The sequence below is a fragment of the Limulus polyphemus genome, unplaced genomic scaffold, assembly GCF_000517525.1.
Source record: "Limulus polyphemus unplaced genomic scaffold, Limulus_polyphemus-2.1.2 Scaffold3859, whole genome shotgun sequence".
NCBI lineage: Eukaryota > Metazoa > Arthropoda > Merostomata > Xiphosura > Limulidae > Limulus > Limulus polyphemus.
The window spans coordinates 51,682-67,283 of NW_013669469.1; the positions used below are offsets into that span (position 1 = coordinate 51,682).

Consider the following 15,602-nt stretch of genomic DNA (forward strand, 5'->3'; position numbering starts at 1 on the left):
AAAATTTAACAACTCTTAGTAAATTTTAAATAATCAAATATTGTTTGTAATTAAGCACAGAGCTACACAATAGACTATCTGTGCTCTGCCCACCACGGGTATCGAAACCCGGATTCTAGCGTTATAAGTCCGCAGACATACCGCTGTGCCACTGGAGGGCTTAACCAAATGTAAACTTTAAAAATAAACTAAACAAATCTTCACAAAGATGTAGTGTTTCTTTATACAAGATACTTTACTAAATGAACAAAACTTTGTTTATGATGTTCAATATTTTTATTGTTTCTAATAGTTTTATTTTCATTACTCACCAGTAAGTTTTTTAACTTTCTCCATAATTCTCTTCATTACCGTATCAAGAGCTGGCATTTCTTCCCAAAACAAAGCGCTTTTCTGCAATTGCAACTCTGTTTTATAGTCAATATCTGCCGTTGCTAAGGGGGAAGCAATAATGATGCCTGCTGTGATGGAGACAAAGATGAACGCAATAATTAAAACTGTACATTTCATTGCTATGATTAATTAACAAAATAGTCTTAAAGTAACGATGGAAAATAACTTTATTCGATGAAAGTTTGTACTGAGGACTGAGAGTTTGGCTATATATAGAAAATCGATTGTAAGTTATATTGAAAACTGGGTAACATTATGACGATTAGGATTTAAACAAATCGGAGAGATTTTCTCTGGGAGTTTCTTGGTAGCAGTTAATATTTCAGTTGTATTTGTTAACGACACACACATGTCTGCAGCTCGAAACATTTTTGTTGCTTCCATGAATTAACTCGTATCAAACTGATGCATTTCGTTTGTTTGTAAAGTGACTCGACGACAACAAAAAACCAAACAAATGAAACACTAAATCAAATGTGTCATACTTTGATATGAAAATCTGAAAATGAATTTTGTTTTGATAATACAAGAAAGGGAAATATTCAGGCATTTGATGACAAGATATTGTTTGTTTTTTTTTTGCGATTATTCTGTAAAAAAAAAACAAAAAAAAACATATAGGTAAAACAGTTATTTTTCTTTATCGTCGTTGTGGGATACTGTTTACTGTTTGCGCAGCTGTAACATTTGCTCACGCAATTCCTTCAATTCTTAGTAATAGAAAGGCCAGAAATGGTTCCTTCGAATCCTGGTAATGAAAATATGAGTGAGTCAAATTATATGTTTTATTTAAGATTGTTCCAAAAACAATAATAAAACGTATTCTGAGGTTTAATCGCAACACATAAAACAACAATTCAAGAGAACATAATAGCATCTCGACGGCATACTTTGTGCATTGTATACCACTGAGTCGATGACTTTGAATCAATACCAAAGTTTCTCAAATCGGATGGGAATACAATGCGCAAAGCCTCAATCGAAACATTATTTATATCAGCTACAATATATTATTTATTACAGTATTATTTACGGTGCACAAGGTATGCGATTAAAATATTGTGATGTTTACCGAAAACAGTACTAGAGGGCAAGTATAGAAAGACCTGTTAAAAATCATGAACAGTTTTAGTGTGATGTATTGTCACACAAACTACCAATCAACAGACCACGCTTCGCCAGCATAAGACGTGATATACCATAACATTTCAAAAACTTAGCTTTCAGGACATAACAAATAAAAACTACTTGAAATTGACATTTAGATACTGTTAAGCATTCGAAGAAAATGGTTTAACATGATCAATAATAAATCATAGTAATAAACAATTGAAAATCAATCAAATAATTGACTTGTTTATTAATAACAAAAAGAAATTACATGGTCTATAGAAGGGAAAACTTGGAGAGACATTTTTTCTTCTGTCACTTTGAAGTTTGTGAAGTTTTGGAGGCTTTAACTAACAAGAGAAGCAGTCTTCAGAAATTAACTTCTTAACGTTCTACATTTTCTAATAGGTGCCGCCACTATTTAGTGGCAAACACAAAATATGGGGTGTTTATAAAAACTTACTAAAACCTATGCTAATGGCAGGCAATTCTTTATAGACAATCAGTATGGACAGTTAGATCCGATATATTTCTGCTTGGATTTATTATGTGAGCCAGCTAATCTCTACGAAATAATTTTGTATTTAATTCTTTCACTTGATAGGGAGTTTCATTTTAAATATCCCTAGGTTTTGTAGTTGTAAGTATCAGATAAGTAAGGAAATATTAAAACACGTTTATCTTATTTTTGTATATCTAAATAAAATAGACCTCGCACTAGGAGAGTTATCTTCAAACGGGACAGTGAGAGAGTTACATCTATGATGATACTATTTGCCAATAAACTACACTGCTTCAATAAACATCCAAGTAAGTATTGTCGTTTAAATTAACAACAAATACACATTTAAAACTTTACATTTAATCTTTTATTGATTGATTATATTGCTGCTGGAAATTGGGTCCGTTATATGAAGATCTTAAAATTTTTATCTCAGTTGCTTTTAAAGTAACGTTCTTCTTTATATCTACGTTTAGTTAAACAAAGATATTCATGACTTTTTCGTCAAGATATGGGAAATCTCATGTTGAACATTCGAATTCTGTTCATTGGAGCTTGCCTTTGAAACACGAGAAGAATTTTGGAGATATGGAAAATTGTATCTTTTACCATAACAGACATGAAAAATGTATTTGAAATACCTATTGCTTAGAAGTTAATTTTATTTGTACAGAGAGCTTGCTTTGGTTTGTTATAGATTTCGCGCAAAGCTACACGAGGATTATCTGCGCTAGCCGTCCCTAATTTAGCACTGAAACACTAGAGGAGAGGTAGCTGGTCATCACCACCCATCGCCAAGTCTTGGGCTACTCTTTTACCGACGAATAGTGGGATTGATCGCCACAGTATAACGTCCCATGGCTAAAAGGGGAAGCATGTTTGGTGAGACAGGGGTTCGAACCAGCGACACTCAGATTGCGAGTCAAGCGCTCTGACCAACTGACCATGCTAAGCCTCTAGGGTGCTAGCTTTGGCCTTTACTTTAGCAGAGTTTTAAGCATTAATATATTATTAAATTCTAAGATCTGCCCAAAAAATAAAAAATAAATTTACAGACTAAATATTTACTTTTTTAGATGCCCTCTGGTAGGTCAGTGGTATGTTTCAAACCTACAATCCTAAAATCCGAGGTTCGATTCCCCTAGGTAGACAGAGCATTGATAGACCATTGTGTAGCTTTGCGCTAAAAAACACCCACACAACGTATCTAGCTTATGTGAGAAATAAAATAATCCTAAATTTAAACGTAAAATGTAATTTTGATTGAGCTGAAAAGCCGCGAAAACTACCCATGCTATTTCATAATTGATAATATGGATTTTTATGTACGGATATTCCCCCCAGTGGCACATCGGTATGTCTGCGGACTTACAACGCATGAAACCGGGTTTCGATACCCGTCCTGGGCAGAACATAGATAGCCCTTTGTGTAACTTTGTGCATAATTACAACTAACAACTAATGTATGAATATATAATTTCTATAATTTCAATAAGTTTAAGAAATCTAAGATCGATGTGGGTTTAAACTCATATTACTACTTTTATTTACTTACATTCTATTTTCTCGTATTAGCAAAATATAATTAAGCTATCTACATTTCTTAGCTAACTTGGTTGATTAAAAATAATACGAACAGAAGAAATTGGCAAAACTTTAAGCATTTGCACGAATAGCTTTATTATTAAAACTGTTATCTTACCTTATAAACTCTTGAATCAGATCTCTTTTTGTATATGCATCTGACTAAGTCACTATCATTCAGCAAGAAGAGTCGTTTGGTAACCAGAGTGTAAGTAATAAAACTTGAGAACAGGTAACGTTTTATTAGTTTTTAATGAAGTTCAATTAAGAAACCACAATGGTTGAAAATATTCATGCAATATCGTTACTGTGAATGTTAAAAAAGCAGGGGATATCAGTGACACCTCTTCGGACCGGAAATGATTCAAGCAATCCTTAAAATCTCGGAATTCTTTTCTATAAATCCCAGGATTTGGAAAGCCCCATTATCATACGGGATCCCGGAGCTGCAACCCCTACTCACGCCTCATTTTTAGATTAATAAAGGTTATGGATTGGTTACTGTTTTAGTTTTTTATCTTAAGGCTACACAATGGGCTATCTGTACTCTGTCTACCACAAATTTATGGCATTGTCCGGAAACCTACCGCTGACCCACAGTGGGATCTAAGCAAATCCTAGAAAGGCATCGTCCTTGTTTAAAATTGTTTATAAATGAGATTATTAAACAAGGATCTGCTTTAATCAGAAGACAACCTAGTATTGTCTTTAAAGAGTTGTTGCGTTTCAAGGGAACGAAAACAAGTTCAGGGGAGATTTTACTCTGCATCAATACCTATCACACACCACTGGACCAATACCTATCACACACTAATAAAAATATACAGGTCTAGTCAAGAAAATACTACTTTGTCATTACAGTGGCGCAGGGGTAAGTCTGAGAGCTTATATCACTAACATCTTGTTTTCGATACTCGCGGTGGGCACATCACATACAGCCCATTGTGTAGCTTCGAGCCTAACAACAACAAAACAAACATTACAGTAGACTTGAAAAATATACGCAAAAGGGCCGAAAACGTCATTATAGCAGTCTTTCCTCGGGAGAGTACTGTCATTTGGAAGATATTTAAGATGAAATTGTTTTGTCCTTTATTTATGACTGACATACGTTATTAGAACTAACTTTACAATGTAAAAATTAAACGATTTGTTTGTTTATAACAAGAGTGAAGGATAGTTTCATGAAAATAATCAGAACCATGGCATTTCTTCTGATATGTTTTAATATTCTTACTTGCGAGAAAGTTTATAAAGAAGAGAGATACTTAGGGAGTTGTTAATGAACTGTATCTTTCTAAGAAGTTCAGAATGACATTTCAAGAAAATCTGCGATAGCAGATTTAAACGTTGTTCAAAACTTTCAAGACATATATAGGTCGTTAACAACGTCTGTCAAGTATGTTTTAACGTTGTTAGACTCTGACAGTTAAAATATAAAGTTAATTTCATCCCACAATTAACTGTATTACCTATAGATTATTTCCTTTTTATTGTTACCTTATGTAGAGTTTTATAATATATCAGATCAATCGATATCTCATAAAATATAATCCCATTGAAACTACGTCGTTGTTTAATGCATTCAAATACAAGCACATGGAAAGTAGCTAAAGGTACTAAGTCCAGCGTCAAAGACAGTTTTTAATTTAAAATAAAAATTTCATTCTGTGTAAATTCTCAATTGTAAGATGCCATTTTAATGGTTAAGGAATATGACGTGCTGTAAACATTTCTCGAGTACAAACAAACCTGTCTTTATTTTGACAAATATTTAATTAAGTCATCCGGAGAATAAGCTTGAAGTCATGAGTGTTACAATGCTAATAATCATTCTCTGTATGATTTAATTTCACATAATCATTATTTTAGTCATGATTATTCTCCGAATCATTCTCAGTAATTTATGGTCAAAATTTACTATTATATTATGTTACATAGCTTTAAAATGCTTATACGTGTAAATAGTACTACTTTCAGAAATTAAGACAGTCCAATCACCTGCCAAATTATATAAACAGTTTATCTCAATAGCTGGTTGAATCATTCTATGTAACCAATCGTATGTCTGACTACAATCTCGAATGTCCTTCAAACACTAACCTACTCAATTGACAAGGTCTTTCAGAGAGCTGACTTCCTGCAAATGATATTAAATAAAATAAAAGTTACATGATATTTTTTTCCAATATAATACACTCTTGTTATATATTTTTAATGGAAACACGATTGTTTATTTTAATCTTTTAAATGCCCTGTTTTTGCATGGAGAGCTGAGACAATTGGGTAATTTAAAAAAATTCAACAAGTCAAAATTAAGGTAATGTTCATTTTAGAGACACCATAGAGTAGAATTAAAACTACATATATGATCATATATAACGATTATATATAAAAATACTATGTAACTTGAGGAAGCTAAGATTTTTCAGTGTAATTCCAGGCTAAGCCACAGAGGGACTCCATACCTTATGAAAATAATATACTTAGAAAAATACAAATATTACCTAATAACGATTACTGGTAAAATTATTCTTAAAAATCGTTTCAATCAGAATAATCATAAATCGGGTACATAGCAAAATGCTCACTTCGAATCTTTTTCTACAAAATGACTTCCCTCTTTTAATTTTGCTTAATTGAAAATGGTTTTCTTCCGCAGACCCTGCTCTAAAATCGGATACTGTCCTCAAAAATGGGTGTCATCGGGACACCGAAGTTTAGAGATTAGGTGATACTTGTCGTTACTTTTAACGTTCACGTATACGGTTCGGTGTAAACAAAAATTTCCATCGTATAAAGAATTAAATCAATTAACAGTACTTCCAGAAGTTTTCTATAAAAATTGCCTTGAAAATTTGTGCATTTATTCTGTTTTTTGGAGACAGTACATGAGTGATTTTTGTCCTTTCGTAACTGTTGGTTCATCGTATAAAATTTATCTGACCAGCTTCAAATAGATTCTTAAAATCCAGACATTATTATTATTATCATTAAAATAAGGAAAATGGTAAATTAAAAACAAGAAACACAAGAAATAATAACTCCTTTTTTGCGTGAGGGCACATTCAAATACTCAACCAAAACTTACATAAAGCGAGTGTTTAATGCAATTTACGATTGGAACATGATTTGATCTTATTCGCAGTTTTATGACACAGTTCATAAAATCGTACAGGGTGATTATATAGAAAACCCAACATTTAAATTGACCATAATCTTAAAAAATACTTTCTTCACAGGCATATTAAAATTAATCGGTTTAGTTCACAAAACTTTGGACATAGAATAAGATGTTTAAAAACTGCCACATAAATTAATGTAAGACTCGAAAGGATTCAATGGTACCTGGAGATGGCTACATGTGTGGATGTACGGTTATATTTGTTTAATAAAAAAAAGTTTTACGTCTGCTTTTGACATTTTGACATTTAACTGTCAAAAAATGTCTAATTTACTTTGGACCATTCTCAGTAACCATATTAAGCTTAAGCTCATTAATCCCCGTAAGCTCACTTCTGACGGTTGCTCCAACTTTCCTTGTTTTACTGGTGCGATGCCCGAAGATACGCACGTTCTTGCACACTAAAAAACAGAGCTTAATTACGAGAAAGGTAGTTTATGTATGTTATATAATATAGTTTTGAAACGCTCTTTGCCATAGTGGATGTATAGCTATTTGAAGTCTAGGATGGGGCCACATAAGTCGACGGGTTTCCCTTATACTAGGACTGTGCATTGCATAGGGGTAAGTGTGCCAGGCTGCGTATCCGAGAGCCTGTGGTTCACGATTTGTTACCACAAAAACCAAAAAATAACGTGTTCCTAACTTTAGTGCCGTGGGTGATCGATTACAGCAGCCTAATAGTTAGTGATGGATGCTGTTAGCTGGCTGCTTTCCCTCTAGTCTATCATTTCATAAAAGTGTGTTTCTTTTTATTTTCAACTCATAGTAGCTTGTGGCTTCAAACTCAACGTTTTAAAAGCCCACTTATTTATCAGGTCCATGAAAGTCAACTTTCCGCAGTAGGAAACCACATATCTGACTTAGATTCTTGAAATCGGGCTCTTTATTTTTTTCTCGCAGTCATTTCGCACTCCTATAGAATCATGTTTGGATCACCGGCTCTGTTTTGTTAGGAGTGATTCTTATCTGCGGAATGACATGCATATAAGAAATTAAAAAAGATGAATAGGTGTAATAAATTAGTCTACAATGTTCGGTACCTTTAGTTTGCGTCAATACCAAATATAGCGTATGAGCAAAAATCTTAATTATTAGCACCACAGATTTTAGATTCATATTTCTCCCGGTTGTTAGACATTGAACTTATGATATTGAAGTGTCCCAAATTAATCAAATTAAATTTTTCTAATGAACCTTATATTTATTGTACAGTTATGTCTCGTTGCTTGGTCTGTTCCCCTCTTCTTTAATGCATGTGGCGCTTTGTCTTATTTCTTAAAAAAGTCGTTGTTAAAATCACTGATTCACCACATCCGCATGCAAAAAAAAAAAGGACAACACAATTCCTGTTCATACGCTGTGGATACAAGCAAAATATTATACATAACCAAATTTGCATAAAGCTACTCGAAGGCTATCTTGGCTAGCCGTCTAAAATTTTGAAGTTATAGATTAGAGATAAGGCAACTAGTCAATACCATATTTCGCAGGATTATTTGTAGTAAGTTACAAATAATAAAATCTCATAAGTGTGACGGTAGGGAAATAATACTGGGAATGAAATAGTGTGTATTACCTCAACAAACCAGCCTAAGGCTGTCCAACACGAAGCTAATGTTAATTCTTGTAGTGTTCAAATTACATAACGGCTTCTAACTGTTGAACGAAATAAAACAGATAATTCCTGGCTGTAATGTTTTTCGACTAGTTTTAAGCTCACAAACACAATTTTCTTGCAGTTGCCACATATTTCATTAATAGCATCTAAGTCAACCAATACTGTTTCGTAAAATTTATGCCCATAACAAAAGTTAATCTATAGTACACAAAAACTGAAACAGCAAGTTACAGGCTGTCGCATTTTGAACAATTTATACAGTTAACATTTAAGGTTAGATCCCTACGGTGGCCAGAGAAAATGCAGTCCATTGTGCAGATGTATTTTCACAGAAATTTTCCTCATTAAAAAAGCTTTCCTTGTTACAATCCCATCATGCACACACCACCTTTTGTTTGTCTGTAGTTAAGCGCAAAGCTACACAATGGGCTATCTGTGCTCTGCCCACCACGGTTATCGAAACCCGGTTTTAAACCAAAAAAGGGGAAAAAATCTAAGTAATAAATTGAATCGGGAAGCCTAGAGTTATTATTAGTTTAATAAAAGAGTGTAAAAGTGTGAGTAATATATGAAAACTTTGATAAGCCAACTACCACAGCTTTAATGTGTAACAATATCTATCCTGAGTGTTGCTACGCTGAAGGGAGTCGACTCTGTTCGTAATCGTAGTTTCCAACTGGTCATTGTGTGGGTGTTGTTTTCTAATGTAAGCTATTATCTTTAGTTTTAGTATAATAAGCATTTCTTTTCAGCTTATCAATTTTCGATTTGAATTAGTTAAATGTTGGAAAAATAGATATTATACAAAAGTTTAACAAAATATTAAAGATAAAACTATTTTTACATCTGTTGTTTCAAACACAACAATTGTGAAATTTAAACTTCATTACGTAAAGACGACAAATTGAGGTAAAAATAATTTCAAACTAAAGAAGGATTGGTTATAATTCGATAATTTCTCAAGTTAGGAAGGCTGTTGGGTGACCACTTCTCAAAATTAACTGATACCATGAACATGGGATTATTTGACTTACTTATAAAATGAAAAAAAAAGGGAGTGAATGGGGTAGCTATTTGTCAAATTGAGGAAAATGTCTATTGATTTATCGTTTGTTGGAATATCATTCCTCAACTGGAGTTGACCGGTTTACTCGGTCAGTAGAGGAGTGTGTTCATGCGTAAATGCGTGTCTGTCTCTTACTGTTTGCATTTTGCAACTGAACAAACAACGGGAAAATTTCTAAATGTATCTGCTATATGAGTTTTGTATTTCCTTGGTATCAAGAGATTATTCAAACTTCAGATTAATTATATAAAAAATATACGCTTTTTCAGACTATATAAGTGCATACCTTTCTACGTAAGTCGATAAACTCACGTGCAATTCTGTCTTCTCTCTCCTGGAGTAATTAGCGGTGAGAATGTATCTATGCTATTTGTTAGAAATTAACTATTTCTTTTTATAAAAATTATTTTCGTTTTTGTTTGAAATTGAAACTATTTTAAAGTAATTTCATGTAAAAATAACATTCATTGAAAAATAGATAATCGATTCTCTCTCATACATAATATAAATTTCACTTCTTTGAAAACTGAGAAATTTAAAAAGTTAGATTCACAAATATATAGAATTTTCACATATCTCAATGATGTGTCGCATATAAATAATTTATATTTCGTAGAAAGCAAATAATGATTAGTTTATTTTCTAAACTGTACGTGTGTTTACGTACTTACAACGCTAAAATCCAGGGTTCGATTTCTCGCGGTGGATGCAGCAGATAACCAAATGTGGCTTTGCTCTAGAACAAACAACCAATCAACCAAGTGTTAATAATTAATAGATACTTTAAACAATTTTAATTTTAAAATAAACATAAATAGCTTCTGATTAAGTAATTCTTTACGTCATTCAATCTGACTACTAGTTTACTGACTAAAAATTATTTTATTTCTGCACAGAAATTTACCCTTTAGTTGCAAACATGGTAGGATGGAAAATGAGCTTGAGTCTTTCTGTCCTGAATTTTGTTCTCTTGACACATGCATCTTCACTTTCGAAACTTTATGCTGATGTTGAGAAAGAACTGAAATCTCTTCCGCTAGAAGACGAAGTTGAAAAGCAGAAACTTTGGCTAAGATCCCTACCACAAGAAGATGGGGATGAAAATCAGAAGCTACGACAAAGGACCCTTGCAATACAAGATAATGATGAGAACCTGAAGCTAATATTAAGAACACCTACAGTAGCAAATGTCCAAAAAATGGCATTATTTTGGGATACCCCAGTAATGAAACAAATTGACGCAACTGTAAAAAATCTTTCTGGTGAGTTTTCGTTTTTACATTATATGAACATTTCTATAAAAAAATAGATTGACTGTGAATTTAGATAAAAAAAGTGAAATATATAGATATGTAAGTGGTTGGTATAAAAATTGATGCCTTTAAATATTTTCTAAATACAATATTAACTTCTACGCCATATAAATGATATATATGTTATATTTTGCTTCACGTTATAGTATGTTGAAAATGATGCAGCTCAAACAAGTTAAGAAAAATCAAGTACAAGCTAATATGTGATGGGGGGTTCTTACATTTCACAAAAGGATAATTATAATTTTTGATATTATAGCTACGATAAGAGAAAAATAGATTATATAACAATGTCAATCATTCCCCTAGTTTATTTCTATGCAAATCATGAATCTGATGATCAACCATACTATCTGAAATAATGATTAATCATTCAACCTACGCTATATATATATCACAGTATCTTGTCCCACTTTCATGTGAATATCAGAATAATCTATATTGTTCATGAACCAAAGCTAGATCTCAGAGAAGACATTTGGTTACTTCATTCCTGTGGCGAGCTAGCTATAAGACGTTAGCTAATTACAGCAGGCTATTTCAAGTGGATACTAGATCTCAAAGTGTCATTCGAAAAATGAGGAAAGACTTTCAAACCAATCTACAGTTGTTCAGAGATTTATACGATGCAACCCATCATCCACAACACAAGCAGACGACAGATATCTGGCTTGCTACAATTGTAACATACCTACTTCAAAACTAAATTATATGTTCGCAGATGCAACTGTTACTGTGTCAGTATACAAATGGTTTGAAATAGAAGTTTAAAAAAGGCTGGCCTAAACGCTAGATGCATAATGAGATACTTTTTTTTTTCACAGAAAAAACGCGAAAGAGTTCACCTGCATTGGCACCAAGAACACGTCCAGTGAACCAGTAGCATATGGAATAACATTATTTTTAAAGATGATTGCATTTCACCTTGCAGCAAAATGCAAACCAATTTTTATATGGGAACGTGGTGCATAAGAAAGTGGTGGAAGTATGGTGTTAGTGAGAATGTGCTTTGACGGACATACCAGCTTCTACATCACTTCTACAAATTATAGAGACCATAGCATGCAGCTACTTGTACAACCATAAGCTGACCATGATTTCAGCATAATGGGTGATAACGCCTTGAATTCATTGAAACATTCGTTAAAGAAAGGGGGAATTTGCCTAACTCCTGTAATACCAAAAATATATGGTACAACATTTGTGTGTTGTTAATTTTGTGTGTTTAATATGTAGTTGTGGGAATATAGTTTAACTCCCTACTTAAGTTTTAGGTAAATCAAAACCTCCTCATATTATAAGCTTCTGAATATCTGAAGCTGTCGACTTTCGTGCGTCTCTTTACATTTAGTTTTTGGTTTGAATTTAGCGCAATTCTACTCGGGTCTATCTGCGCTAGCCATCCTTAATTTTGAAGTGATATATTAGAAGGAACGGAGCTAGTCAACACCACCCACTAACAACAGAATGGCCCGGCATGGCCAGGTGGTTAAGGCACGCGACTCGTAATCTGAGGGTCGCGGGTTCGAATCCCTGTCACACCAAACATGCTCGCCCTTTCAGCCGTGGGGGCGTTATAATGTGACGGTCAGTCCCACTATTCGTTGGTAAAAGAGTACCCCAAGAGTTGGCGGTGGGTGGTGATGACTAGCTGCCTTCCCTCTAGTCTTACACTGCTAAATTAGGGACGGCTAGCGCAGATAGCCCTCGTGTAGCTTTGCGCGAAATTCAAAAACAAACAAACAAACAACAGAATAGGGGAAGTGACCGTCACTTTATAACGCCCCTGGCGGCTGAAAGAGTAAGTACGCTCAGTGACGAACCCACAAACCGCAGAGTGTTAATCGAGTGCCCCTAACCACTAGACTATGCCAGGCCCCTTAGAACAACCCTTATTGCTCTTTTTATGAACATTTAAGGACTAATCAAAATTAAAACAATACTTAAGTTTCTCAGGTGTTAAGAATTTTCATCCTTGTCAGTTAGAACTTAATTTAAATTAGTAATTGAAGTTCTTTGAATATATTTCCTTTGTTAAAATAATTACGGTAATTTATAATTCAAATTTAAAAATAGTTTATATGTTCGTCTCAAAGTTCTTAATGGACTTCATTGGCTTGAAAAAGACCTAACCTAGCAGGTCGAAACATTGCTTTAAAATAAGCTTCAAAACAATTGAATGAAATATATTAAACGTTCAGATAAATTACATTATTCTGTCTATATTTTCTTATAAGTTTACATGTTTTACAGCCGGAGCACAAGATTTGATAAAGAAATTTTTAGAAGCTTGGAACATCTTTATGACAGGAATCAGTGGACCATCAAGTGATTCCACTACAATGGTCAGTATTTTATGTTTTTAAATTGGAGTGTAAGGGAGGATAGCAACCTCCCTATATTAAAAAGGAGAATATAAAGACCTACGAGGAATGACAAAAAGGGTAGGAATGGGCGGGTGGGTAAAATACCTTTTATGAATTATCACGAGGATAAGGAAATTTGTATTTATAATATGAGATGATCGGAGGCTATAACGGTATTAAAAATTTAACTGAGTATAAAGAGTGAAAACGTATTATTAACTGGGTAGATGTGAATTACTTAGAAGGTCAAAAGGAAAAAAATAATTTGGAATAACTGAAGGTATAGGTGATTGAAAGGAAATTGTGAAAAAAAACTATAAATTATCAGGAGGAAAAAGGTATGGTTAAAGGCATCTCTAAAGTAAATCTATCTTTAATTATCTCAAAGACAAATAATGGAACTTCTAATATGGATTCTTGGAATATGGAAACACATCGATGGATAACATTAGTCATTCAATTTATTAAACATACATATTCTAAAATGTAGCAAACACTTTTGTTATTTTTAGGTACCCACGGAAGCGTCATAAAATGTTTGAAGCTGAAGACTGATGTGCTCGAGAACTTTACAAATGATACACTGTTCAAAGGATAATTAGTACTGTATTGCCTTCGTTACAAATTATTGAATCTATATATGCATACATGTTGAGGACACTGAAAATTTTTTACAATATTCAATTAATGTTAACATATTTTAGTCGAATAATCTTAACAGGACAGGACCTATGGTAGAAACTTTAATTGTATATATGAATGTACATATATATATATTAAAACAAAAATGTGCTTAAAATGTTTTAAGTGACCAAGAGTTACGTCGTATAAAGTAGCCCAGATTTACGACATCGATTAAAATACTTTTCCACGTATTTTTCAGTTTCTTTCATATGTTATCAGAAAACCAACAATTTAACACGATTTTTTATAGTCAGTAATAATAACAATGCGTTTACTCAGAGAGTAAAAGAATGGATAACTAGGGCATCATTTGGCCAACTTCCCTTCTTACAAACCTAACCGTACAACTAGAAGTTCCAGATTTACGTTGTAAGTTAGTTTCAAACACAAACTATGATTTTTAATTGAATTCCATGGTAAGCTACATCACCTTAGAAATTTGCATCACAGGATATCTACAACATATTTAATACATACTTATTAATGATCAACATTTACTTAAATTATATTTGTATCATGAAGTTACGGTTTGTTTAAAAGGTTATATTTGGATGTTATGGTTGTTTCAGTGGAAGTTCAAGCAAAGTAAATATAGTAGGTTAGAGAACTTTAATGGTCTGCGTCTTCCTCTCGAATGAAAAAGTGGGATGACGTTTCAGCTTCTATACCGAGGTTTTAGAATAGATGCCGAAACGGGGGTCTCCTTTTTCATTCAACAGGCAGATGCAATCCATTAAAGTTCTCAAACTTACTATGATTTGGGTAGACCTTCAAACATTTTCGAGGCTTAAGTGTTTAGAGTTAATCATTCAATATTCTGAGAATTTGCTTATCATAGAGAGTGCTCATGTAGATAATTTCAACAAAATTCTTATCAAGAGCGTCATGAATTCCCATAATTTTAAACGAAAAATGTTTCCCGTAGTTTTAGCAAGTTTCGACAATCATAAGTGGTATTATTAGTTTGAAAACTAAATAAAAAAAACGAAAATAAATAGATAAATAGAACAATAAAGAAACACGATTTCACTTTTCAAAAATGATTTTATTACAAATTTTACTTCAAATTCTTTCAACGCATAAGGAAAAAATTCATTCTCTTGACAATGTTTATAAGCATCTTTCGTAACTTGAAACCAAGAGGAATAACATATTAGTAACAGTGATGACAATAACAAGATTAAAAACATCTATTAGCCTGATGTAAATGACAAAATTGTGGTATTTTTCGATATACGAATTTCAGTCAGAGCAGTCAGGGTCGGCTAACTGGAGGTTCAGAGAAACGAGTCAAGATTCAAAAATGTATACAACAAAAACCTTTATTAAACAAGGCACAAAGACAAAAGCAAATGTTTGAGGTGGGTATGGAAAAACCTTTAATAGATTTCGCTTACCAGTTCAGTGTGTTCGGCCTGGTAAGCTACTCAAAAAGAAAAGATAAATACAAAATAAAACAGCCATGAAAAGTTAAAATCCAAATACTGCAACTTTACATAATACAACAGTTAAAGCATGTATATCAAAGGTTATTAGTTACTAGGTCTGAAAAAGATAAAGAAGTTAAAGTTAAGATAGCAAAAAGTAAAAGTTAAACGTTCTCTTACACGGGCAAACCTAGCTTTAACCGTATTTGAACGGGTTGGGGTCAAAGTGCACACATTCTGACCAATAGTACCATTCATCCTGGTATTACGTAATTCATGACAGAGTTATCAACTATTCATTTTACCTTGCATTGCTGATTTAGCAAGAGTTCATGGTAGAGAAGACTAAATA

General features: G+C 33.1%; 1 long non-coding RNA gene across 1 annotated transcript; it reads left to right on the forward strand.

The window, feature by feature from the left end:
• The first annotated feature begins 10,644 nt into the window (after positions 1 to 10,644).
• Positions 10,645 to 13,818, forward strand: LOC111088486. Its single transcript, XR_002612995.1, has 3 exons — positions 10,645 to 10,722; positions 13,027 to 13,118; positions 13,652 to 13,818. It is a non-coding gene; the product is annotated as an uncharacterized LOC111088486 (long non-coding RNA).
• Positions 13,819 to 15,602: the final 1,784 nt, after the last annotated feature.